Source organism: Scyliorhinus torazame, chromosome 3 (genome assembly GCF_047496885.1).
Source record: "Scyliorhinus torazame isolate Kashiwa2021f chromosome 3, sScyTor2.1, whole genome shotgun sequence".
NCBI classification, from domain to species: Eukaryota; Metazoa; Chordata; class Chondrichthyes; order Carcharhiniformes; family Scyliorhinidae; genus Scyliorhinus; species Scyliorhinus torazame.
Window position 1 is genome coordinate 262,482,685 of NC_092709.1, and position 26,654 is coordinate 262,509,338.

The 26,654-nt window shown below is 50.3% G+C and overlaps 1 long non-coding RNA gene across 1 annotated transcript; it reads right to left on the bottom strand.

Annotated features, from left to right (window-relative positions):
- Positions 1–728: 728 nt before the first annotated feature.
- LOC140409597 (uncharacterized) lies at positions 729–26,654 on the bottom strand. The gene is made up of 3 exons (XR_011940418.1): positions 26,274–26,654; positions 18,846–18,954; positions 729–992 (listed from the first exon to the last, which is right to left on the bottom strand). It is a non-coding gene; the product is annotated as an uncharacterized lncRNA (long non-coding RNA).

Sequence of the window (26,654 nt, forward strand, 5' to 3'; positions counted from 1 at the left end):
ACATCGACTTTCAAACTCTTCAAGTGAGTGAAAGCCCTTGCCCATTTCACCGGGCCTCTTTACCCCCGGACATTCCATGTCAAACCCCCCCCCCCTTCCCCCCACCTCCTCCTCTCAGCCATTATCCTTGCTCCCAAATAATATTTGCTACTCTTTGAACTGCAGTCTAAATAGATGAAAAAGTAAGTGGTGCAAAATGGACATGTGGAGGCAGAAGTATTTTTGGAAAGATAGCAGTACAGGACGGGCAGCACAGTGGGCAGCACGGTGGCACAGTGGTTAGCACTTCTGCCTTACAGTGCCAGGGACCCGGGTTCAATTCTGGCCTCAGGTGACTGTCTGTGTGGAGTTTGCACTTTCTCCCCGTGTCTGCATGGGTTTCCTCTGGGTGCTCCTGTTTCCTCCCACAGCCCAAAGATGTGCAGATTAGGTGAATTGGCCATGCCCCTTAGTATCCAAAAAGCTTAGGTTGGGTTACTGGGATAAGGTGGAGGGGGGGCTTAAGTAGGGTGCTCTGTCCAAGGGCCGGTGCAGACTTAATGGGCTGAATGGCCTCCTTCTGCACTGTAAATTCTATGATTCTATACATTTAAATTTAGTTGAAGAGAAGTTGAATAGGAAAATGGGAAGATTTGCTAAATCTGCTTCTGCAACTAGCCCAGCAGAAGAGCTGCGAAATACAATATCAAAAAGCCTCATACAAGAGATTGGGTTACAGCCATATTCCATATAGTACATTATTATTGGTTTATTATGTAAGCTAAATACAAGCAATTAAAGTCATATTTTATGCATCAGAATGTTCATATATACAAATACAATTGACAGAATGTGTTGAGTGTAAATCAAACATGTTATTGACAGGTGCATCTGATTTTGTGGAGCACTTCTATGTCCTCTTCAAACTGCGGCCACATAGAAGGGAGAGTTGGCAGGTCTTTGCGTCGTACCAAACATCACAGTGATGACCAAAGTCAGATGTGTAATTTACCCTGAACAAAGATCAATTCCAATTAACTTTTCTTTCATAGAACTGAGTACATTTTTTTAACAAAATAGGTATGTGACAAAGAAATAGAAGAAACTATAACTGATAAACGATGTAGACCTGTTCTATTTGTGAAGGTAAATCATTATATTCTTTCTTGGACTTTTGTTGAGGACTAAACAGCAGTATTAATTCAATTTGAATGCATAACATAGGTTTAAAAAAAAACTTTCAGTAGACAAAGTGGAAAAAAGTGCAAAAGAAATCAAGTTTACTGTAATGAAAAATGTTAAATAATCTTCCAAGCAGTGGAATTACAAGGCCATTACTTCAATGTTTTTTGCACACCTTCTAAATCATTGAAAGGGTCACAAAAATATTGCATCTTTCTTCTACACTCAGCTTGGCATTGTTAGTCACAAAATGGCGATTGAAAGCCTCAATATGAATTTGTGCACATACATTTAGGCATCTATTGACTCTTTGACCACAGGAGTGCTGTATGGTGAGAGGTACTGCCTTTTGGATGGGATTACCAGCTCAGTTCCCATGACACTAATTAAAGTTTTATGTGGGTACGGTAGCATTGTGCCTATGTTATAGGACTGGTAATCGAGAGACATGAAGTAATGATTTGGAAATGTGAATTTAAACTCCACCACAGCAACTAAGAAATTCAAATTCTACTAATTAAATAAATCCGGAATTAAAAAGCTAGTATCAGTTAATGTAGACTATGAACCTAATGAACGAATAGAACAACTTTAACCAATAGAGATGCAGAAAACAGGAAATTATAGGGCAGTTAGCCTAACATCTGTCATTGAGGAAACTGCTGGAATCCATTATTAAGGAGGTTATAGCAGGATACTTAGAAAATCACAATGTGATCAGGCAGAGCCAACATGGCTTTATGAAAAGGGAATTGTGTTTAGTTAATCTGTGTTCTTTAGATGAAGTATCATTCATAGTTAAAGGAAAACCTGTAGATGTGGTGTACTTTGATTTCCAAAAGGCATTGGATAAGGTGGCATTTGATAAGGTACCATATCTTAAGTTACTACATAAGATAACAGTACGTAGTGTAGGGGTAGCATATTAGCATGGATAGTCAGAAGATTTTTACCCCAGAGTGGAAGAGTCAATTACTAGGGGACATAGGTTTAAGGTGCGAGGGGCAAAGTTTAAAGGAGATGTGCAAGGGAAGTTTTGTACACAGAGGGTAGTGGGTGCCTGGAACTCGCCGCCGGAGGAGGTGGTGGAAGCAGGTACAATAGTAATGTTTAAGTGGCATCTTGACAAATACATGAATAGGATGGGAATAGAGGGATACGGACCCAGGAAGTGTAGACGAGTGTAGTTTAGTCGGGCAGCATGGTCGGCATGGGCTTGGAGGGCCGAAGGGCCTGTTCCTGTGCTGTACATTTCTTTGTTCTTTGTTCTAAATTCAACTGGTTATGTAAGGAAGGGAATCTGCTATCCTTACCTGGTCTGGTATAAATGTGATTCCAGACCCACAACAATGTGGTTTATTGCTTTCAGTCCTCTGAAATAACCAAACAAGTCATTCACATCAAACCAATGATCAGAATAACATCTGACATTGACAAAGGCAGCTCAAATGACAAAGACAGGCCCAGCCTCGTTAACCCTGCAAAGTTCTCCTCCCTAATATTTGGGCCCCACAAATATTTGAGCAACAGCTTGACATAGTCATATTCACAGAATTGTACCTTTCAGCCAATGTCTCCGGCTCCTTCATCACCATTGCCTAGCAGGTCCCATCCACAAATAGGACAGACCCACCATAAAAGTATGGAAGGAGACTATCGGGTCCATGCTTACTTTCTAGAGCATTCTAATCCCATTTTCCTACCTTATCCCAGTGGTTTATTTCCCTCACTTATTCAAATTCCTTCAGAAGGCAGTGAGTTCCAGATCATTTCCACCTGCTGTGTAAAAAAGCTCTTGCTCACATTGTCCCTGTACCTCTTGGCTCAGAATCGTAAATCCGTGACTTCTAGAATTTGTACCATCAGCTAACAGAAACAAATGTTATTTCTCTCCCTTATCTAGATGCTTTCATAATCTTGTACACCTCCATTACATCCCCCCCTCAACCTGCTTTGCTCGAAGGAAAACAACCTCAACATCTCCAACCTAACCTTGTAGTTAAATCCTTCATCCACAGAACCAGCCTGATAAATTTCTGCATCTCTCTCCTTCCTCTACTGTGCCATGTGTCGGCGTGACCTTTTCCAGTGGTCTGTGCTGCTTGTTCTCACGCACACATACTCTTAACGGAGCAAATCTCCTATAATAGAAACCCTACAGTGCAAAAGGAAACTATTCAGTCCATCGAGTCTGCACCAAACCTCCGAAAGAGGGTCTTACCTAGGCCCATGCCTCAACCCTAATCCCACCTAACCTTTAAGGACACTAAGGGCCAATTTAGCATGGCCAATCCACCTAACCTGCACATCTTTGGACAGTGGGAGGAAACAAGAGCATCTGAAGAAAACCCACACAGACACAGGGAGAATGTGCAAACTCCACACAGTCACCCAAGGCTGGAATTGAGTCCAGGCCCCTGGTGCAATGAGGCAGCAGTGCTAACCACTGTGCCACCATGCTGCCCAATGATCATTAGCGATGATCAATGCTCAAAACATTTTTACTATTTCACCAAAGGAGCTATTAGTGAAAGCTGCAAATTACTGCAGCCACAACCCCAACCTCAGATCAGGGCGTGGACCACATTATTTGTGCTTTTCACTGTAACTGCTGCTCTGAACATTTGTGTGCTTGGTTCCTTTCAGACTGTTGTTGGAATTTAAGCAACATCTCTCAGATTTCTGTATGCTGAACGCCACAGAACCTTTCTGTGCAAAGAGACTAATTTCATTCCTTCTTCTCTGGACGAACCAATGGATCAAGCAGGAGAATTTGCAAGAATTGTAGGCTTCCCCAAGGCGCAGATTGCCATTGACTATATACCTATACATTGCTTTGCCTGCATCCCATGTCAACTCTAAAATGAAAGGGCTCCATTCATTCAAACCATAGTTAGTGTGAGACCACAGTGTAGCACAATCAATCACTCACGAGACGAGATGAGAAGGTGTCGAACGATGGTTTTATTATGCAGACTTGTTCCCCAGCAGCACAGTTACAGAATGCGGCTGCTGGGAGAACCGGGCGCTTATACTCCGCCTTACTGGGTGAAACCAGCAGGCGGCTGATCCAATCGGGATCCAGTGTCTGTCCACCAATAGCCTCACGGCATCCCAGGGTACCTTAATACCCCTAATACATACCACCACATTAACCCCTTGTTAAAAAGGAACCCGGCGGGGTAGTGGGCCATATGGTGGTAGGGTTTGCCAGAGTCGGTACCTAGGATGCCGCTAACATGGCGGCTATACTCCGATATTAACTATAATGCCGCTTTTACCGGGCAACCCAAAAAAATTATTTACAGAGGCATTTCTTGCTTTATTATACAGATTCGATGAGTAGAATGGGTGCCCTGGTCATCCTCGCCGATCGTCTTAGCCCCGGTGGTGATGCAGGCGCAGGTTCCGGCCTCGTCGTCTCTGGGAGCATCGCGATGCCTCGTCCCGCTCCAATATCCATATTCGGGGCTGGGGGAAGGACCGATCCACCCTGGAAGGGGGCGGCTGTGGGGTGCGCCGGCGGGAGGGAGGGGGTGATTGGTGTTGGGGGGGTGTGCGTGGCTCCAGAGGGGGTCACTGGTGTTGGGGGGGGGGGGTGTGGCTCCTGCGGGCACAGCTTCCACTATGGCCTGGGCCTCCTTTTCCACTGAGGAGTGGCGGATTTCTGAAGCGTGGAGGGAGCGTGAAAAAAAGGCCACGGGTCTGCCCGCTTGGTTGAGGGTGGCCGCCAAAGCTACGTCAGACGCGTCGCTCTCGACTTGGAAGGGGAGGGACTCGTCGATTGTGTGCATCGTGGCCTTTGCGATATCCGCTTTGATGCGGCTGAAGGCCTGGCGGGCCTCTGTCGACGGGGAAAACCGTGGACTGGATTAACGGACGGGCCTTGTCCGCGTAGTTGGGGACCCACTGGGCGTAATAAGAGAAGAAGCCCAGGCAGCGTTTCAGGGCCTTGGAGCAGTGGGGGAGGAGGAATGCATGCATTCGGGGTCGGGGCCTATCACTCCATTTCGCACTACGTAGCCAAGGATGGCTAGACGGTCGGTGCTAAACACGCATTTTTCCTTGTTGTATGTAAGATTCAGGGCGTTTGCGGTCTGGAGGAATTTGCGGAGGTTGGCGTTGTGGTCCTGGCGTGGCCGCAGATGGTGGCGTTGTCGAGATACGGGAACGTGGCCCGCAAACCGTACCGATCAACCATTCGTTCCATCTCCCGTTGGAAGACCGAGACTCCGTTAGTGACGCCGAATGGAATCCTTAAAAAATGATAGAGCCGCCCTCTGCTTCGAAAGCAGTGTATTTTCGGTCGCTCGGGCGGATGGGGAGCTGGTGGTAGGCGGACATAAGGTCCACCATGGAAAAGACCTTGTACTGTGCAATCCGATTGATCATGTCGGGATCATGTGTACCTATTGATGGTTTGACTATAGTCTACGACCATCCTCTGCTTCTCCCCGGTCTTTACAACAACCACCTGGGCTCTCCAGGGACTATTGCTGGCCTGAATTATGCCTTCCCTCAGCAGCCGCTGGACTTCTGACCAGATAAAAGATCGGTCCTGGGCGCTGTATCGTCTGCTCCTAGTGGGGACTGGTTTGCAATCTGAGGTGAGGTTCGCGAACAGGGAAGGCGGATCGACCTTAAGGGTCGCGAGACTGCAGATAGTGAGTGGGGGTATAGGGCCGCCGAATTTAAACGTTAAGCTCTGGAGATTACACTGAAAATCCAATCCTATGAGTGTGGCAGCGCAGAGGTGGGGAAGGACGTAAAGCCGGTAGTTTTTGAACTCCCTCCCCTGCACCGTGAGGTTCGTGATGCAGAACCCTTTTATCTCTACCGAATGGGACCCCGCCGCCAGAATTTTTTTTTGATTACTCGGGTGGATCGGAAGGGAACAGCGTCTTACCATATCAGGATGTATAAAACTCTCCGTGCTCCCAGAGTCGATCAGGTAGGGCGTCTCGTACCCGTTTATAAATATAGTTGTTGATGCTTTTTGGAGCGTTCGGGGCCGCGACTGGTCCAGGGTCACAGAAGCCAGTCGTAGTTGCTGCATCGGGGCGTTTTCTTCAGGCCCCGTGTGGCCGTCCATCCCGGGGTCCTTAGACGTCAGCCAAGATGGCGGCGTCCATGGGTCGCACACGGTCGGGAGTGGACAAGATGGCGCCGTCCATGGATCGCACGTTGCCGGATGGGGGGCACAAAATGGCGGCGCCCATCCCACCCGCATATAGTCCGGGAGCGAAGATGGCGGCGCCTGTTGGCTGCACATGGATCGCTGGGGGGGTTGAGTTTGGGGTTCTCCCCCGGAGATTGCAGCTACCCCCCGGGCCTGGCACACAGCTACGAAATGCCCCTTTTTCCCGCACCCTTTACAGAGGGCCGAGCGGGCTGGGCAGCACATCCGGGGGTGTTTCCCCTGCCCGCAAAAGTAGCAGCGGGGCCCCCCCTGGGTGATCTGCCGCTCTGGCAGCGCAGGCCTGCGGGGCGGTGGGGGGTCCTGGGGGTTCGGTCACGGCGGGGGTCCACGGTGCCCAAGGGGCTGCCGCGCGGTCGGGGGCATAGGCGCGGGCGTTCTGTGACACCACATCAAACGAGGCCGCGAGGGCCCATGCCTCTTTGAGGCCTAGTGTGTCTCTTTCCAGCAATCGCTGGCGAATTTGGGATGAGAGCATACCTGCCACGAACGCATCTCGGACCAGCAGCTCTGTGTGTTCATTAGCTGCAACCGATGGGCAGTTGCAGTTTCTCCCCAGTATCAACAGCGCATTGTAGAATTCGTCCAGCGATTCCCCGGGTATCTGCCGTCTCGTCGCGAGCTGGTGGCGTGCGATGACCTGGTTGACGGGCCGAACGTAGATTCCTATCAGCATCGTGATCGCCATCGGGAAATCTTCTGCATCCTCTATGAGCGTGTAGATACCAGGGCTCACCCTGGCATGCAGGACCTGGATTTTCTGTTCCTCTGTAGGTATGCCGGGGGCCGTTCGGAGATATCCCTGGAAACACGCTAACCAATGTTTAAAAGTGGCCGCTGCGTTTGCCGCGTGGGGGCTGATTCGCAGACGCTCCGGCATGATTTGGAGCTCCATGTCATTAAAAATCTGCGTAATAAATTGTAGCACAATCAATCACTCACGAGACGAGATGAGAAGGAGTCGAACGATGGCTTTATTACGCAGACTTGTTCCCCAGCAGCACAGTTACAGAATGCGGCTGCTGGGAGAACCCGGGCTCTTATACACCGCCTTACTGGGTGGAGCCAATAGGCGGCTGATCCAATTGGGATCCAGTGTCTGTCCACCAATAGCCTCTCGGCATCCCAGGGTACCTTAATACCCCTAATACATACCACCACACACAGGCCACGCAGTGTGCCGGTCAATGCCTGGTATCCTGGTAGTAATAACAATCCATTTATTCTGTGTCAGTCCCCTATACCTGGTGTATGTCGACCCGCACAGCAAACAAACGAATGGCTACTGGGTGACTAGGCTCTCTGTTGATGACATGGAATGTGACTTCAATGTGCAAACCCTTCATAATACCTGCCTGGTCATCATTTGAGTTCTCTTCAGCAAAGTTAATGTGCAATCCAGTTCTCTGGTGATCTGCCACCTGCACTATCTTTTCCCCATGGCTTGGCTGCAGCTTTCGTGTTCATACTCACAGGGGAAGATTTTTCAGATGGTGGAGTTTTTTGCCCCACTGCCCAAAGTGTCGTTGGGGAACACATGGCCCCACAGCCATGTGATGTTTGGTGGCCTGTTAATTTGCTCAGGGTGGGACTGCCACCCCCATCTGGAGAGGAAGTCCCGGCTTAGAGAGCTGCCAGCGAATCAGATCGCTGACAATTCTGTATTCCTGGCAGTGCTAGGTATGAGCAATGGGCACTGCTGGGATTACAGCCAATCCGGAAGAAGAGGAGGTTATGAATGCAAGTCTGAAAATAAATCAGGGGTATCGGCAGGGCGGGGGTTCGGAGGTGTACAGCCCTCGGTAGAAGGTCTTGAATGCTTTGTTGACCTCTTTTTGCTCAGTTACCAGTCTGCCTCTGCTATCCTTCACCTGAACTATCTCTTCCGTGGCTGCCTGCTTTCACAGCTTGTGAGCCAGTAGGTGGGCAGCCTATTCCCCGTGTTTGTAGAAGGTCCCTCATGTCTGACGGAGTTGGTGCACTGCTTTCCTGGTGGATAACAGGTTAAAGTCCATCTGCAGCTTTTTTCTGCCTGCTAGACGCTCTACTGCCAGGGTCACAGAGCATTTTCTGTCGACCTCCAGAATGGAGTGGATCAGTTGTTGCCTGGCCACCCTCTCTTCCCTGTTTCTATGTGCCTTGTAGGCTATAATCTCTCCCCTAATCACAGCCTTCAGTGCCTCCCAGAACGTGAAGGTGAGACTGCCTCGCTCTGGTTATTTGTATGGCTTGTGATATTTTCTGGAAGAAGACTTTATCGGCCAGTAGGACCGCGCTCAACCTTCATGTGGGGCGTTGGGCACAGTCCGTCTCCAACCTCACATCCACGTAATGCTGAGCGTGGTCAGAGATAACTATTGCAGAGTATTCCGATCTTACTATTCCTGGAAGCACCGCTTTCCCCACTGCAAAGAAGTCTATCCTTGAGTACGCTTTGTGGGCCGGCAAGAAAAACAAAAATTCCTTTCACCGGGGGTCGGAACGGCCATGGTCCACCGCCCCATCTGCTCCATGAATGTTCCCAGCTCCCTAGCCATGCCATCCTTTTCCCCGATCTGGGGTTCAATCGGTCCGTTAGCGGGTCCTGTACACAGTTGAAGTTGCGCCCCATGATCTTTGGTGTGTGTCAATGTCAGGGATTTCTGCCATGGTCTCTTTTATGAATCCTGTATCATCCCAGTTGGGCAGGTACACATTTACCAGGACTACCGATGCCACGTCCAGGACATCGCTGACCATGACGTACCACCCCCCTTGGTCAATAACCGTCCTCGTCACCGTGAATCTTTTCCTCTTGATAATCAATATGGCTACTTCCCTAGCCCTAGTCCCATAGCAGGAATGGCACGCCTGTCCCGCCCTTTCTTACTCGCAGTCGGTCCTTCTCCCTCAGGTGTGTCTCCTGTAGGAAGACTATGTCGACTTTCAGACTTCTTAGATGGGCAAACACTCTGGATCTTTTCACCGGGCCGTTAACTCCCCTGACATTCCAGGTGATAATCCTAATGGGAGGGTTTCTGTCCCCCCCACCCTTCGCGGGATCAACCATGCTTACCTGGTGGATATTTCCCTGCACTTCAGGGTTTCCCTTTGTTAGGTGGCCGTCCAAAATGGCCACGGTCACTGATCTCACCATGAGGTCGTGCCTCTGTGCTCTCAGGCTTCCCTTTGTCCAGGGGGCACCCAATATGGCTGCCAACTGTGTGCACGCCACGTGGGTGTGCCCCTGCACTCTGGGATATCCCTTTGTTTAGGGACCCTACAAAGTGGCTGCTTGAAGCTCCATCTTGTTTCCCCAGCCTGTTCCTCACCCGCTGAAGCCCGGAGGAAAACCAACTCATTTTCCCTGTTCTATTTCTTTTGCGCTCTTTCCCCACCTGCCCCTCTTCCCGTGTCACCCTTTCCCCGTCTCCCCCTATGCTTACCCCTTCCCGTCCTTGTGTCCCCCCCACCCCCTGACCAGGTGCTCCCTCCTTTCCAGGAGGTGCGCTACGGCCCCCTTGCTGTCTGTCTTCCAATGCTAGCTATTTCTACTAGTGTTGTGACCCCCCTCCCGGGGCTGGTTTTAGCCCCTTCCTTATGCTCAGTGACTGCCTGTTTTCCCTGTTTACACCCTCACCTGCCTTCCCCTGTCCTTGCTTCCTTCTGTCCCAGTCTTCCTTTTACAATCAGAATGAGGCATCCCAGTCCCGCGCAAACATGCTCACAGTCCAATGCGTCTTTGATTTTCCCTCTCACAGTCTTTCTCTGCACAACCCTTTTCCTAGCCTGTCCCTTTTCCTTGCCTGTCCCTTTTTCTAGCCTGTCCCTTTTCCTTGCGGTTGGTTCTTACAAATTTATTCACTTCCTCCAGGGTGTTAAAGTAATGTTCTTTCTTCTGGCACGTGACCCAGAACAGCACACCTAATTGTACCCCGTTCTTGCACAGGGCCGACTTCGCCTGGTTGAACTCGGCCCTGCGTTTTGCTAGATCTGCCCCAATGTTCTGATAAATTCTGATTTTGTCCTTCCCAGGTGCTCGCTTTCGTCTGACGCGCCTACCGCAGGATCCTCTCACGATCCTTGTATCAGTGCAGCTTTGCAATAATTGCCCTTGGCTGCTCCACTGTTTTGGGTTTCGGCCTGAGCGACCTCTGCTCTGTCGAGCTCTTGGGGCCTGGGAAGGTTGTCTCTCCCGACTAAGTTGCCTAGGACAATTTGGGCGACGTAGCTCGTCGGATCCCTGTCCTCAATGCCTTCTGGCAGGCCCACGATCCAAATATTTTGTCACGGGACCTGTTTTCTTGGTCCTCAACCTTTCCCTTTAAGTACGCCTGGGCCGTGATGCGACCATCAATTCACACGAGACGGAGAGTTGAAGTGAACAGTGGTTTTAATCAGCTAGAACTGTGCCTGCCTGCGACTGCTCTGCACTGAGAGCCGCCTGCAGGGCAGCAGATCTATATACCTCCCCAAAGGGGGCGGAGCCAGGGGCAGAGCCCACAAGGGCGCCAACATGATACAGTGCGATGTAATGTGATACAATGGTCCATAGGTGGAGCCCACAAGGGCAACAACATAGTACAATGCAATACAGCGGTGAATGGTTGCCGTAATACATTCACCACACGTCGCCACCAGACTTTTCACTTCAGCTTCCAGGGCGACGATTCTGCTGCTTTGGTCCATCGATGCCTTCTCCAGGTCGGGTTACATCCTCTCCTGCAGCTCTACTTTGTTCCCCAGTCCATCAATCGCTTCTGCCACTGCCACCTTGATCGTCACCTGGATTTCTATCCTGATCCCTCTTTCGTGGCAGTCAGCTCCTTCATCAGGAAGCTCTTCCATCCACCTCCAGGTGATGGGGGAGGGGGAGGCTGATGCTGGGGTCTCCCTCTCTCCTGGGCAGCAGGGCCCCTTTGTCATGGGTCCACCGCCTCGCCCACCTGCTGCTCGTGGCTTTTTCCACCACTTCTGCCATCTCTTCGGCCCCTTGAGCTCCCATTTGGTGGCATAGTCTTGTGGTTGTCCTCTTCTTGTTGTTGAGGTAATTTTGTCATTTATGGGCAACATTCGACCAGAAGTGCCTATTTGGTTCTGGTTTGGAGGAGAGTCACCTGATGTGCGCCCGCTCCACACATCACCATCACCGGAAGTCTCTCCTGTTGAAGAGAATGGTTGCCATAATACATTCACCACATTCACCCCCTGTTCAAAAATTGAAGTCCAGCGGGGGTGAAGTGGCTCACAGGTTGAGTCTGTCCGGCGCCTTGATCGTGCGCTGCGATCGCCTGAGCTCTGGTCTTGCTGCGGGCATGGGTGTTGAACTCGTCGCTGCGGGCACGGGTGTTGAACTTGTCGCTGCGGGCATGGGTGTTGACTCCGGGAGCTTCATCCCTCTAGGCCGGCGATGGGGGGAAGGGGTAGAGGAGGGGGTGTGGAGGCCATGTGGGGGTGGGGGCGCTGTTCGGTGTAGGTTAGTGGGGGTATGTGATGGTTGTAGGGGATCCTGCAGATGCCAGGACCCGGAGGGAGACTGTATCTTGTCGGCCATCGGGGTGCGCCACGTAGGCATACTGGGGGTTGGCGTGAAGGAGCTGGACCCTCTCGACCAGGGGGTCGGACTTATGGCTCCTCACGTGTTTCCGGACGAATACAGGCCCCGGTGTCGTCAACCAGGCCGGAAGCGAGACCCCGGAGGTGGATTTCCTAGGGAAAACAAATAGGCGGTCATGAGGGGTCTCGTTCGTGGCTGTGCAAAGGAGTGACCTAATGGAGTGGAGTGCATCGGGGAGGACCTCCTGCCAGTGGGAAACTGGGAGATTCCTAGGCCATAGGGCCAGGAGGACGGTCTTCCATACTGTTGCGTTCTCCCTCTCCACCTGCCCGTTTCCCCGGGGGTTGTAACTGGTAGTCCTGCTTGAGGCGATGCCCTTACCGAGCAGGTACTGATGCAGTTCGTCGCTCATAAACGAGGAGCCAGGTCACCGTGGACGTAAGTGGGGAAACCGAACAGGGTGAAGATGCTGTGCAGGGCCTTAATGACAGTGGACACAGTCATGTCGGGGCAAGGGATTGCAAAGGGGAAGCAGGAGTACTCATCAACGTCGTTGAGAAAATACACGTTGCGGTCAGTGGAGGGGAGGGACCCTTTGAAGTCGATGCTGAGGCGCTCGAAGGGCTGGGATGCCTTCACCAGGTGGGCCTTATCTGGTCAATAGAAGTGCGGCTTATACTCCGCGCAGATTTGGCAGTACCTGGTCATGGCCCTGACCTCCTCGGTGGAGTAGGGCAGGTTGCGGGCCTTGATGTAGTGGAGAAGCCTGGTGACCCCCGGGTGGCAGAGGTCGTTGTGGATGGCTCAGAGTCGGTTATCTTGCTCACTGGCGCATGTGCCACGGGACAGAGCATCTGGGGGCTCATTGAGCTTCCCAGGACGATACACAATATCGTAATTATAGGTGGAGAGTTCGATCCTCCACCTCAAGATTTTATCGTTCTTGATCTTGCCCCGCTGTGTATTGTCGAACATGAAGGCTACCGACCGTTGGTCGCTGACGAGGGTAAACCTGCTACCAGCGAGGTAGTGCCTCCAATGCCGTACAGCTTCCACAATGGCTTGAGCTTCTTTTTCAACTGAGGAGTGTCGAATCTCGGAGGCGTTGAGGGTACGGGAGAAAAAGGCTACGGGCCTGCCCACCTGGTTAAGGGTAGCGGCGAGGGCGACCTCTGATGCGTCGCTCTCCACCTCTCCGCGTGCATCGCGGCTTTCGCAATATCTGCCTTGATGCGGCTGAAGGCCTGGCGGGCCTCAGCCGTCAGTGGGAAGATGGTGGCTTTGATCAGTGGGCGGGCTTTGTCTGCATAGCTGGGGACCCACTGGGCAGAATTGGAAAAGAACCCGAGGCATCTTTTCAGGACCTTGGGGCAGTTGGGGAGGGGGAGTTGCAGGAGGGGGCGCATGCGGTCGGGATCGGGCCCTAGGACTCGGTTTTCCACAGCACAGCCGACGATGGCCAGTCGGGTTGTGCGGAAAACACATTTCTCCTAGTTATAAGTGAGGTTTAGGGCTTGGGCGGTTTGGAGAAACTTCTGAAGGTTGGCGTCGTGGTCCTGCTGGTTGTGGCCGCAGATGGTGACGTTGTCCAAGTACGGAAATGTGGCCCGCAGCCCGTACTGGTCCACCATTCGGTCCCTCATTCTTTGGAAGACCGAGACCCAGTTGGTGACGCCGAAGGGGACCCGGAGGAAGTGTAAGAGGTGGCAGACAGGCCGTGTAGTGGCAGTCCCCCGGGTGGATTGGGAGCTGATGGTATGCGGACTTCAGATCTACCGTGGAGAACACCCGGTAGTGAGCAATCTGATTCACCATGTCCACTATCCGGGGAAGGGAGTACGCATCGAGGTGCGTGTACTGGTTTATGGTTTGGCTGTAGTCTACAACAATCCGGTTCTTCTCCCCAGTCCGGATGACCACCACTTGGACTCTCCAGGGGCTATTACTGGCCTTGATGATCCCTTCCCTCAAGAGCCGCCGGACCTCGGACTTGATAAAAGTCCTGTCCTGGATACTGTACCACCTGCTCCTGGTGGCGATGGGTCTACAGTCGGCAGTGAGGTTCGCGAAGAGCGGGGGAGGGTCGACCTTTAGGGTCGCGAGGCTACATACGGTGAGAGGGGGTAGGGCCCTGCTGAACTTCAGGGTCAGGCTCCTGAGGTTGCACTGGAAGTCCACTCCTAACAGGAGAGGAGCGCAGAGATCAGGGAGCACATATAGTTTAAAATTGGCATACTCGGCGCCCTGTATCGCGATGTTCGCGACACAGTACCCCCGGATCTGCACTGAATGCGATCCGGAAGCGAAGGAGATTGTTTGGGAAGCGGGGGAAATTGGGAGAGAACAGCGCCTTACCGTGTCTGGGTGTACGAAGCTCTCCGTGCCCCCGGGGTCAAACAAGCAGGGCTTTTTTTTCCCATTGACCCGGATGGTCATCATCGAGTTCCTGAGGTGCTTTGGGTGTGACTGGTCAAGGGTGACCGCGCCGAGTTGCGGGTAGCCGGCGTGGTCGGAGGTGGTGGTCTGGTCCCAAGATGGCTGCCCCTGTCGGTTGCACGTGTCGGGCGGATGATGAAGAATGCGGCCAAGATGGTGGCCCCCGTCGGTCGCATGTGTTAGGCGGCAATCAAGATGGCGGCCCCCATGAGTCACACATGGCAGGCCATGTGGGAGACGGCGGCCAAGATGGCGGCCCCCGTGAGTCGCATGTGTTGTGTAGAGTTGGAGATGGCTGCCCCCACGGACAACACGAGGCAGATGACGCGTCCAGAGGGGGCGGAGCCGGCAGGCACGCAGCCACGCTGCGGGGTCTGCGGGCCTGTGAGTCTGAAAGTCAGGCCTGTGATTTGGAGGTTTTGGACCTGGCCAGGCAAGCTTTGGCAAAGTGTCCTTCCTTGCCGCAGTCGCTACAGGTCGCATTCCGAGCCGGGCAATGCTGCCTGGGGTTTTGTTGCTGGCCCCAGAAGTAGCAGTGCAGCCCCCCGGGTTGGGTGGGCAGTCGCGCGGCACAGGCCTGGGGCACCCTCTGGTCGGGTGTCTACGAGGGGGTTGCGTGGTCAGAGGGGAAAGCTTTGAGGCTCTGAAACGCTACTTCTAGGAGGTGGCTAGTTTTACTGTCTCTTCTAGGTCGAGGGCGCCCTTCTCGAGCAGGCGCTGTCTGACGTAGTTGGATCGGACTCCAGCCACGTAGGCATCCCGGATGGCGAGTTCCATGTGTTGTGAGGCCGTGATGGCCTTGTAGTTGCAGCTTCGTGCGAGTACTTTCAGACCGCGTAGGTACTCCTTCAACGATTCCCCGGGGCGTTGGCGGCGAGTGGTGAGGAGATGCCGCGCGAACAATTAGTTCACCGGCCTCACATATTGCCTTTTCAGGATCACGACCGCGTCTGCGTACGTTGTCGCTTCCTCGATTTGCACGGAGATTCTGTGGCTCACCCGGGGGTGGAGGAGGCTCAGTTTCTGTTCGTCGGTGATGGAGGGCGAGAAGGAGGCGGCGAGGTAGGCCTCAAAATAGTGGAGTCAGTGCGAACAATTCCCTTTGGCTTCAGCGGCCAGTGGGTCGAGTTCCAGTCGATCAGGTTTGAGGGCTGCTTCCATCGCGATGTTGTAGCTGATTAAATTGATGAGGCCATCAATTCACTCGACCGAGAGTTGAAGTGAACAGTGGTTTTAATCAGCTAGAACTGTGCCTGCCTGCGACTGCTCTGCACTGAGAGCCGCCTGCAGGGCAGTAGATCTATATACCTCCCTCAAGGGGGCGGAGCCCACAAGGGCGCCAACATGATACAGTGCGATGTAATGTGATACATTGGTCCATAGGTGGAGCCCACAAGGGCAACAACATAGTACAATGCAATACAGCGGTGAATGGTTGCCGTAATACATTCACCACACGCCGCCACCAGACTTTTCACTTCAGCTTCCAGGGCGACGATTCTGCTGCTTTGGTCCATCGATGTCTTCTCCAGGTCGAGTTACATCCTCTCCTGCAGCTCTACTTTGTTCCCCAGCCCATCAATCGCTTTTGCCACTGCCACCTTGATCGTCACCTGGATTTCTATCCTGATCCCTCTTTCGTGGCAGTCAGCTCCTTCATCAGGAAGCTCTACCATCCACCTCCAGGTGATGGGGGAGGGGGAGGCTGATGCTGGGGTCTCCCTCTCTCCTGGGCAGCAGGGCCCCTTCGTCATGGGTCCGTCGCTTTGCCCGCCTGCTGCTCGTGGCTTTTTCCGCCACTTCTGCCATCTCTTCGGCCCCTTGAGCTCCCATTTAGTGGCATACTCTTGTGGTTGTCCTCTTCTTGTTGTTGAGGTAATTTTGTCAATTATGGGCAACATTCGACCAGAAGTGCCTATTTGGTTCTGGTTTGGAGGAGAGTCACCTGATGTGCGCCCGCTCCGCACATCACCATCACTGGAAGTCTCTCCTGTTGAAGAAACCTGGTTGAGTTGATGTATTGCATCGCGTAGGTGATCCACACTGCTGCCACTGTGCGTTGCTGGTGGAGGGAGAGAATGTTTAATGTGGTGGGTGGAGTGCCAATCAAGTAGGCTGCTTTGTCCTGAATGGTGCTGGGCTTAGAATCATAGAATTTACAGTGCAGAAGGAAGCCATTTGCCTCATTGAGTCTGCACCAGCCCTTGGAAAGAGTACCCCACCCGGGCTCACACCTCCACCCTATCTCTGTAACCCAGTAACCCCATCCAACCTTTTTGGACACTAAGGGCAATTTGGCATTGTCAATCCACATAATCTGCACACGTTTGGACTGTGGGAGGAAACCGGAGCACCCGGAGGAAACCCATGCAGTATCCGCACAGACAGTGACCCAAGCCGGGAATCGAACCTGGGACCCTGGAGCTAGGAAGCGTCTGTGCTAACCACTGTGCCACCTTGCCGCCCATCTTGAGTGTTTGTGGAGCTGCATTCCTCCAGGCAAGTGGAGAATATTACTCACAATCCAACTTGTGCCTTGTAGGGTGACCAGTTTTGGGGAGTCAGGAGGTGAGTTACTCTCTGCGGAATTCCCAGCCTCTGATCTGCTCTTGAAGCTGCAGTATTTATATAGCTGGTCCAGTTCAGTTTCTGGTCAATAGTAACCCCCAGAATTTTGATAGTGGGGGATTCAGTGATGGAAATGACATTGAATGTCAAGCATAGATGTTTAGATTCTCTCTTTTTGGAGATGGTCATTGTCTGGCACCTGTGTGGTGCGAATGTTATTTGCTGCTTGTCTGCCCAAGTCTGGATGTTGTCCTGGTCTTGCTGCATTTGGGCATGGACTGATCCATTGGCCGAGGAGCGTGGATAGCGGTGAACATTGTGCAATCATCAGCGAACAGCCTCACTTCTGACATGATGGAAGGGAGGTCATTTATGAAGCAGCTGAAGATTCTGCACTGATACTACACTGAAGAACTCTTGTAGCGATATCCTTGGACTGAAATGACTGACCACAAATCATCACAACCATCTTCCTTTGTGCCAGGTATGACTCCAACCAGTGGAGAGTTTTTCCCCAATTCCAATCGACTTCAGCTTTGCTGGAGCTCCTTGATGCCACACTTGGTTTCATCTCTTGAGTTCAGCTCTTTAGTGCATGTTTAAACCAAGGCTGTAACGAGGTCTGGAGCTGAATGGCCCTGACGGAACCCACACTAAGTGTCAATGAGCAGGTTATTTCTGAGTAAGTTCCACTGGGTGGCACTGTTGATGATACCTTCCATCACCTTGCAGATGATCAAGAGTAGATGGAGCTAGTCATAATTGTCTAGCTTGTGTTTTCTTGCTTTTTTTGTGGACAGGACATACGTGAACAATTTTCCACATTGCCGGGTAAATGCTGGTATTATAGCTGTACTGGACCAGCTTGGCTAGGGGCATGGCTAGTACTCGTTCTATATTCAGCACCAGAGAGGTTGCTTGGCAGAAATTTAAGATTTACCACACCACTACAAATGCTCTTGAAAGGACAATCCCTAACTTTTGCTGCATGTATATTCAATATCTAATGCCTATGTACCTCAACATCACCAGATGTATTTTAATGCTGTGTCATTCAGCAAGATACCAGTGTAGCAAAGCTTGTGACGGAGCAGGACAACCCAGACAGGAATGTTCCAATCTCTGTGTTTTGCTGTAAGTATGCAGACTCTAGAATTGGCTGTGCAATTTACTCCTTAATAACAATGCCTAGTTAATGGCTCAACAATAACTTGACAATAACTATAGTGCCTTTAACATAGCAAAACATCCAAAGGTGTTTCAACAGGAAAGTTTCCAAACAAAAAGTGGCACTGGCTGTTTAGCACAGGGCTAAATCGCTGGCTTTGAAAGCAGACCAAGGCAGGCCAGCAGCACTGTTCAATTCCCGTAACAGCCTCCCTGAACAGGTGCCGGAATGTGGCGACTAGGGGCTTTTCACAGTAACTTCATTGAAGCCTACTTGTGACAATAAGTGATTTTCATTTCATGAGGAGATAGTAGGGCAGATGGTTAACAAGGTAGGCTTTAAATAGGAGGAGAATGAGCAAGGCTGAGAAGTTTAGGGATGAAATTCCATGCTTGAGAGCTGAAAGCGTAGCTGCCACTAGTGGGGTAATTAAGAGGCGAGCAGAACTCTGAGGGATGTAGGGCTGATCGAGGGCTGGGGAGGGTACTGAGATATGAAGGGGCCTCATCATCGTTCCATTATTGTCAGCACAAAATCTGGGTAACCGTGAATGTTTTCAGATTTATTTTACAAAATGCACTGATCGATACAGCCATCATTGGGAATTTACATGGTTCCCGATAAATGATGGAATTACTATCCTATTGGATTTCTTAGCTGTTTGGAAGTAAATTTGAATGGAAGCTGAATTTTTCTGGTGTAGCTTTTATCATTGAGTCAACTAATTTGCAGTACAGTTCTGTGTCCACATTGACTGACCGGCTTGGTAAATCACTCACATGTCGCAGCAAATAACTTTGTTTTTTTCCGTACAGATGCAGTGAAAACAGTCGTTGGTCTTCCAGGATTCACCAACATTATAATGAAGGCCAAGATATTGACATTTGTCTGGAAAATGGAAATGTGTACTGTATTTTCACAAAATGGACAGCAGAGAAATTACGTTTTTTTAAAAAATCATTTATGACATTTACCCATCCCTGGTTGCCCTTGGAAGGTTGGTGGTGAGCTGTCTTCTTGAACGACTACAGTCCCTGAGGTGCAAGTGCATTCTCAATGCTGTTCAGGAGGGAGTTCTAGAAATGTGACCCAGCGACAATGAAGGAACAGTTATATATTTCCAAGTCAGGATGGTGAGTGACTGGAAGGGGAACCTCAAGGTGGTGGGATTCCCAGGTATCTGCTGTCCTTGTCCTTCTAGATGGTAATGGTCATGGGTTTGGAAGTTGTTGCCTAAGGAACCTCAGTGAGTTCCTGCAGTGCATCCTTGTGGGAGGAAACGCACACAGACACAGGGAGAATGTGCAGACTCCACATAGACAGTGACCCAAGCGGGGAATCAACCGTGGACCCTGGAGCTGGATTGGATTGGATTGGATTTGTTTATTGTCACGTGTACCGAGGTACAGTGAAAAGTATTTTTCTGTGAGCAGCTCAACAGACCATTAAGTACATGGGAAGACAAGGGAAGAAAAGAAAATACATAATAGGGCAACACAACATATACAATGTAACTACATAAGCACTGGCATTGCTTGACGCATACAGGGTGTAGTGTTAATGAGGTCAGTCCATAAGAGGGTCATTTAGGAGTCTGGTGACAGTGGGGAAGAAGCTGTTTTTGAGTGTTTGTGCGTGTTCTCAGACTTCTGTTGCTGTGAAGCAACAGTGCTACCGCTAGCCCAGTTCAGTTTCTGATCAATGGTAACCCCCAGGGTGCTGATGTGAGGAATTCAGTGATGGTAATGTCAAGGGGCAATGGTCAGATTCTCTCTTGTTGGAGGTGGCCATTGTCTGGCACTTTTGTGGCACAAATGTAATTTTCCACTTGATAGGCCCAAGCCTGGATATTGTCCAGGTCTTGCTGCATTTGGACATGGACTGCTTCAGTATCTGAGGAGTTGCGAATGGTGCTGCATATTGTGCAGTCATCAGCGAACATCCCAACTTCTGACCTTATGATTGGAGGAATGTCATTGATGAAGCAGCTGAAGATGGTTGGGCCTAGGACACTACCCTGAGGAACTCCTGCAGTAATGGCCTGGAGCTGAGATGATTGACCTCATCAGAAATGTCCCAGCAAAAATAAAATAAATCATAGAATCATAGAATTTACAGTGCAGAAGGAGGCCACTCGGCCCGTCGAGTCTGCACCAGCTCTTGGAAAGAGCACCCTACCCAAGCCCACACCACCCTATGGTTACATTTGGCCAAGATGAACACCAACATATTTATGTAGTGCCTTTAAAGTAATAAAACATTATGTAGCATTTTAAAACAAAATTGAACTAAGCCACATAAGGCAATAGACGTGCACAGATGGCCAAAAGCTTGGGAAAGAGGTAAGTTTTAAAAAGTGTTTTAAAGGGAGAAACAGAGGTGAGGATCTTCAAAGAGGGAACAAAGGTAAAAAAGTCAACATTTAAATTAACTGAATGCCAGGTAGTTTATTCCCGTAACAGCCTCCCCGAACAGGCGCCGGAATATGGCGACTAGGGGCTTTTCACAGTAACTTCATTTGAAGCCTACTTGTGACAATAAGCGATTTTCATTCATTTCATTCATTAATAGTTTAATATAAATATAGTTAATGTATCATTGTATAGATATATTATCATATGTACATTGCCACAATGTGAAAACAAGGCATAAGGATAAATCTAGCAACTATAGGTCAGTCAGTTTAACTTCAGTGGTGGGAAAGCTTCAGAAGTGATACTCGGGATAAAATTAACAGTGACTTAGACACGTATGGATTAATTTGAGAAAGCCATCAGGGATTTGTCAAAGGCCAGTTACGATTGAGCTTTTTCATAAGGTAACAGAGGGGGATTTTTTAAAATTTAGAGTGTCCAATCATTTTTTTCCAATTAAGGGGCAATTTAGCATGGCCAATACACCTAACCTGCACTTCTTTGGGTTGTGGGGGTGAAACCCACGCAGATACGGGGAGAATGTGCAAACGCCACGCGACAGTGACCCAGGGCCGGGATTCGAATCCGGGTCCTCAGCGCCATAGGCAGCAGTGCTAACCACTGCGCCACGTGCCGCCCCCATAACAGAGAGGGTTGATGAGGGTAAAAATGTGAATGACGTGGTGTATATTGGCATTCAAAAAACATTTGATCAAGTGCTACGTAATGGTCTTGCAGCAAAGTTAAAGTCCATGGAATAAAAGGAAATGTAACAGCACAGATACGAATTGGGCTAAGACTGATGGTGAACCATTGATTTTCAGGCTGAAGGAAGGTATACAATGAGATTGCTCAAAAGTCTAGATTAGGGCCATTGCTTTTCTTGAATATATATTAATGATGTAGACTTGGGTGTACAGGATAACAATTCTGAACTTTCAAATGACACCAAATTTGGAAGTAGTGAGAACTGTCAGGAGGATAGTGATAAACTTCAGGAAGACAATTAGGCTGGTCAAGTGGGTGGACATGTGGCAAATGAAATTGCAGAGCAGTGTGAAATGGTACGATTTGGTAAGAAGAACGAGGAGAGTAAGGTAAAGGAGAAAATTCTAAAAGGGTGCAGAAACACATATACCTGTGTGCACAAATAATTGAAGGTGACAGTGCAGGATGAGAAAGTCATTGAATAAGCATATGGCCTTTTAAATAGAGGCATACAGTACAAAAGCAAGGAAGTCATGATGAACCTTTATAAAACACTGATATGGCCTCAACTGGAGTATTGTGTCCAGAAACATGTGAAGGCCTGGAGGGAATGCAGAGAATATTTGAGAGAATTGTTCTGGGGACTTCAGTTGATAGATTGGTGAATTTGGGGCTGTTCACTTTCAAGAAGAGAAGGTTGAGGGGAGATTTGATAGACGTGTACAAAGTCACGAGGGATGTAGACAGGAGTAGATGGAGAAACTATTCCCATTGGCAGAGGGGTTGAGAACCAGAGGGCAATGATTAAAGGTGAATAGCAAAGGAACCAAAAGGGACATGAGGAAACATGGGCGGGTTTCTCTGGAAATGGGGCTATGTCCCACGCCGGCTGAAAAACTGGCAGCAACCACTCCGGGGTCAACAGCCCCCAAAAGTGAGGAATTCTCCAATTTCTCAGGGGCTAGGTTGATGCCGAAGTGGTTGGCGCCGCTCCAGCCGACGGCGAAGGGCCGGCACGGGTTTGCGCATGCGCGGACCGGCCGGCGTGATCTCGCGCATGCGCGGACCGGCCACCGTATTTCCGGGCATGCCGGGGGGTTCCCTTCTCCGCACCGGCCCCCAGACAATATGGTGGAGCCCTACAGGGGCCCGGCATGTAGGAAAAAAGGTCCCCACGGAAACAGCCCACCCACAGATCAGTAGGCCCCAATCACGGGCCAGGCCACCGTGGGGCCCCCCCTGGGGTCGTATCAAGCCGCGCGCCCCCCCAGGACTGTGCCGTGGGGGCACTCTTTTCTGCACACTTACCTACCAGGTCCTGCCGTGCGTGAGGTGAGTAATTCACGCCTGTGGGACTGGCGAAAACTTTATGGCTACTCGACCCTCGGGGCCTGGAGAATCGCCGGGGGGAGGCCGCTGTCAACGGCCCCCGACCAGCGTGGCGGGGATCCCACCGGCCCCCGGAAAATGGCACCGGAAAATGGCAGCCGGCGGCGGGGCGGGATTCGCGCCTCCCCCCGGGGATTCTCCAACCCGGCTCAGGGTCGGAGAATCCCGGCCCATGTTTTTACACAGAGTGGTTCGGATTTGGAACAAACTGATTGAAAGTGTGGTGGAAGCAGATTAAATTGTGTGTTTCAAAAGGTTAAGAACCAGGGGCGAAATTCTCCGGTATCGGCGTGATGTCCGCCGACCAGCGCCACAAACGGCGCAAATCAGTCGGGCATCACGCCGCCCCAAAGGTGCGGAATGCTCCGCACCTTGGGGAGCCGAGCCCCAACCTTGAGGGGCTAGGCCCGCGCCGGACTGATTTCCGCCCCGCCAGCTGGCAGAAGTGCCCCGCCAGCTGGCGCGGAAATGACATTGCCGGCCGGCGCATGCGCGGGAGCGTTAGTGGCCGCTCACGGCATCCCCGCGCATGCGCTGTGGAGGGAGTCTCTTCCGCCTCCGCCATGGTGGAGACCGTGGCGAAGGCGGAAGGAAAAGAGTGCCCCCAGGGCACAGGCCCACCTGTGGATCGGTGGGCCCCGATCGCGGGCCAGGCCACCGTGGGGGCACCCCCCGGGGCCAGATCGCCCCGCGCCCCCCCCAGGACCCCGGAACCCGCCCGCACCGCCTTGTCCTGCCGGTAAGGTAGGTGGTTTAATCCATGCCGGCGGGACAGGCATTCTAGCAGCGGGACTTCGGCCCATCCGGGCCGGAGAATCGCGGGGGGGCCCGCCAACCGGCGCGGCGTGATACCCGCCCCCGCCGAATCTCCGGTGCCCGGAGGGGGGTCGGAGAATCTCGCCCCTGAAGAGAAAAGAATTGTGCAGGTACAGAGAAAGGACAGGAGATTGGGACTCTTAGAATTGCCCATACAGAGAACTAATAGGAACAGGACAGGCCAAATGGCTTCCTGTGTTATAACCATTCCATAATCAATATATTTTTTAAAAGAGATTATTTGTGTCATGAACAGACTAAAATACCCATAATCCTGGAATAGAGGACTATAGAAGCGATATAGAAATTAGAACATAGAACATAGAAAAATACAGCACAGAGTAGGCCCTTCGGCCCACGATGTTGTGCTGAACTTTTGTCCTCGATTAAGAACAAATCAATCTACACCCCATCATACCGCAATCCATATACCTATCCAATAGCTGCTTGAAGGTCCCTAATGTTTCCGACTCAACTACCTGCACAGGCAGTGCATTTCATGCCCCCACTACTCTCTGGGTAAAGAACCTACCTCTGACATTCCCCCTATATATTCCACCATTCACCTTAAATTCATGTTCCCTTGTAGTGGTTTGTTCCACCCGGGGAAAAAGTCTCTGACTGTCTACTCTATCTATTCCCCTGATCATCTTATAAACCTCTATCAAGTCGCCCCTCATCCTTCTCCGTTCTAATGAGAAAAGGCCTAGCACCCTCAACCTTTCCTCGTAAGACCTACTCTCCATTCCAGGCAACATCCTGGTAAATCTCCTTTGCACCTTTTCCAAAGCTTCCACATCCTTCCTAAAATGAGGCGACCAGAACTGTACACAGTACTCCAAATGTGGCCTTACCAAGGTTTTGTAAAGCTGCATCATCACCTCACGGCTCTTAAATTCAATCCCTCTGCTAATGAACACCAGCACACCATAGGCCTTCTTCACAGCTCTATCCACTTGAGTGGCAACTTTGAAAGATGTATGAACATAGACCCCAAGATCTCTCTGCTCCTCCACATTGCCAAGAACCCTACCGTTAACCCTGTATTCTGCATTCATATTTGTCCTTCCAAAATGGACAACCTCACACTTTTCAGGGTTAAACTCCATCTGCCACTTCTCAGCCCAGCTCTGCATCCTATCTATGTCTCTTTGCATCCAACAACAGCCCTCCTCACTATCCACAACTCCACCAATCTTCGTATCATCTGCAAATTTACTGACCCACCCTTCAACTCCCTCATCCAAGTCATTAATGAAAATCGCAAACAGCAGAGGACCCAGAACTGTTCCAGTGCAGAAGAAGGCCATTCGGCCATCGAGTCTGCACCGACTCTTTGAATGAGCATTCTACCTATGACCACAACCCCTATCCCCGTAACCCATAATCTAACCTGTACATCCCTGGACACTAAGGGGCAATTTAGCATGGGCAAGCCACCTAAATTACACATCTTTGGACTGTGGGAGGAAACCAAGTCATGAATGAAAATCGCAAACAGCAGAGGACCCAGAACTGATCCCTGCAGTATGCCACTGGTAACTGGGCTCCAGGCTGAATATTTGCCATCTACCACCACTCTCTGACTTCTATCGGTTAGCCAGTTCGTTATCCAAATGGCCAAATTTCCCACTATCCCATGCCTCCTTACTTTCTGCATAAACCTACCATGGGGAACCTTATCAAATGCCTTACTAAAATCCATGTAGACTACATCCGCTGCTTTACCTTCATTCACGTGCTTGGTCACCTCCTCAAAGAATTCAATAAGACTTGTGAGGCAAGACCTACCCCTCATAAATCCGTGCTGACTATCCCTAATCAAGCAGTGTCTTTCCAGATGCTCAGAAATCCTATCCCTCAGTATCCTTTCCATTACTTTGCCTACCACCGAAGTAAGACTAACTGGCCTGTAATTCCCAGGGTTATCCCTATTCCCTTTTTTGAACAGGGGTACGACATTCGCCACTCTCCAATCCCCTGGTACCACCCCTGTTGACAGTGAGGACGAAAAGATAATTGCCAACGGCTCTGCAATTTCATCTCTTGCTTCCCATAGGATCCTTGGATATATCCCATCAGGCCTGGGGGACTTGTCTATCCTCAAGTTTTTCAAAATGCCCAACACATCTTCCTTCCTAATAAGTATCTCCTCGAGCTTACCAGTCTGTTTCACACTGTCCTCTCCAACAATATGGTCCCTCTCATTTGGAAATACTGAAGAAAAGTACTTGTTCAAGACCTCTCCTATCTCTTCAGACTTAATACACAATCTTTCGCTACTGTCCTTGATCGGACCTACCCTCGCTCTAGTCATTCTCATATTTCTCACATATGTGTAAAAGGCCTTGGGGTTTTCCTTGATCCTACCCGCCAAAGATTTTGCATGCCCTCTCTTAGCTCTCCTAATCCCTTTCTTCAGTTTCCTCCTGGCTATCTTGTATCCTTCCAGCGCCCTGTCTGAACCTTGTTTCCTCAGCCTTACATAAGTATCCTTCTTCCTTTTAACAAGACATTCAACCTCTCTTGTCAACCATGGTTCTCTCACTCGACCATCTCTTCCCTGCCGAGAGGGACATACATATCAAGGACACGTAGTATCTGTTCCTTGAACAAGTTCCACATTTCAATTGTGTCCTTCCCTGACAGCCTATGTTCCCAACTTATGCACTTCAGTTCTTGTCTGAAATATCGATATATTCACTTGGTTACAATATTCATGCTAACCTGTAAAAAGAGTGCCATTTAAATTCAGCAATTAGTTTTAAAGTTAACGTCGAGTCTCTGCTACGATGATAGCAAATAAAATCAAAAGCAAAAAATTTATGAAAGACATTTAAAACAAAACTATCTATAAATTCCAGTTGACTAGCCACATACCGTTTGTTATCCAATAGCATTCTGCCTCGGATTTGGGGATTATCAATCCCAGTAGAACAAAGAATATGAACCAGCGCAGCTTCATTGATCGTTAGCGGATACTCTGGTTGTTTGAGACAATCCCAGCTCTCTGAGGGTTCACTACTATAGTTGAAAGACTTGGGTGTCAAGGGTCTTCAGGTAACTTGTGGTTTAAAGATCGATTGTCACCCACTGGCCTGTAAAGTTATTCCAGATAAGGGGGTTAAAATAGAACCCAAAAACTTCTTTCGAAATGTAGCTGTACCTTTTGTTTGGGGGTTGTGGTAAGTTGAACCCGCAAGAAAGGTAGTTGATCGCGTTGTCAAAAGAACACTCTTCTTTATATAATAAATTAACAAA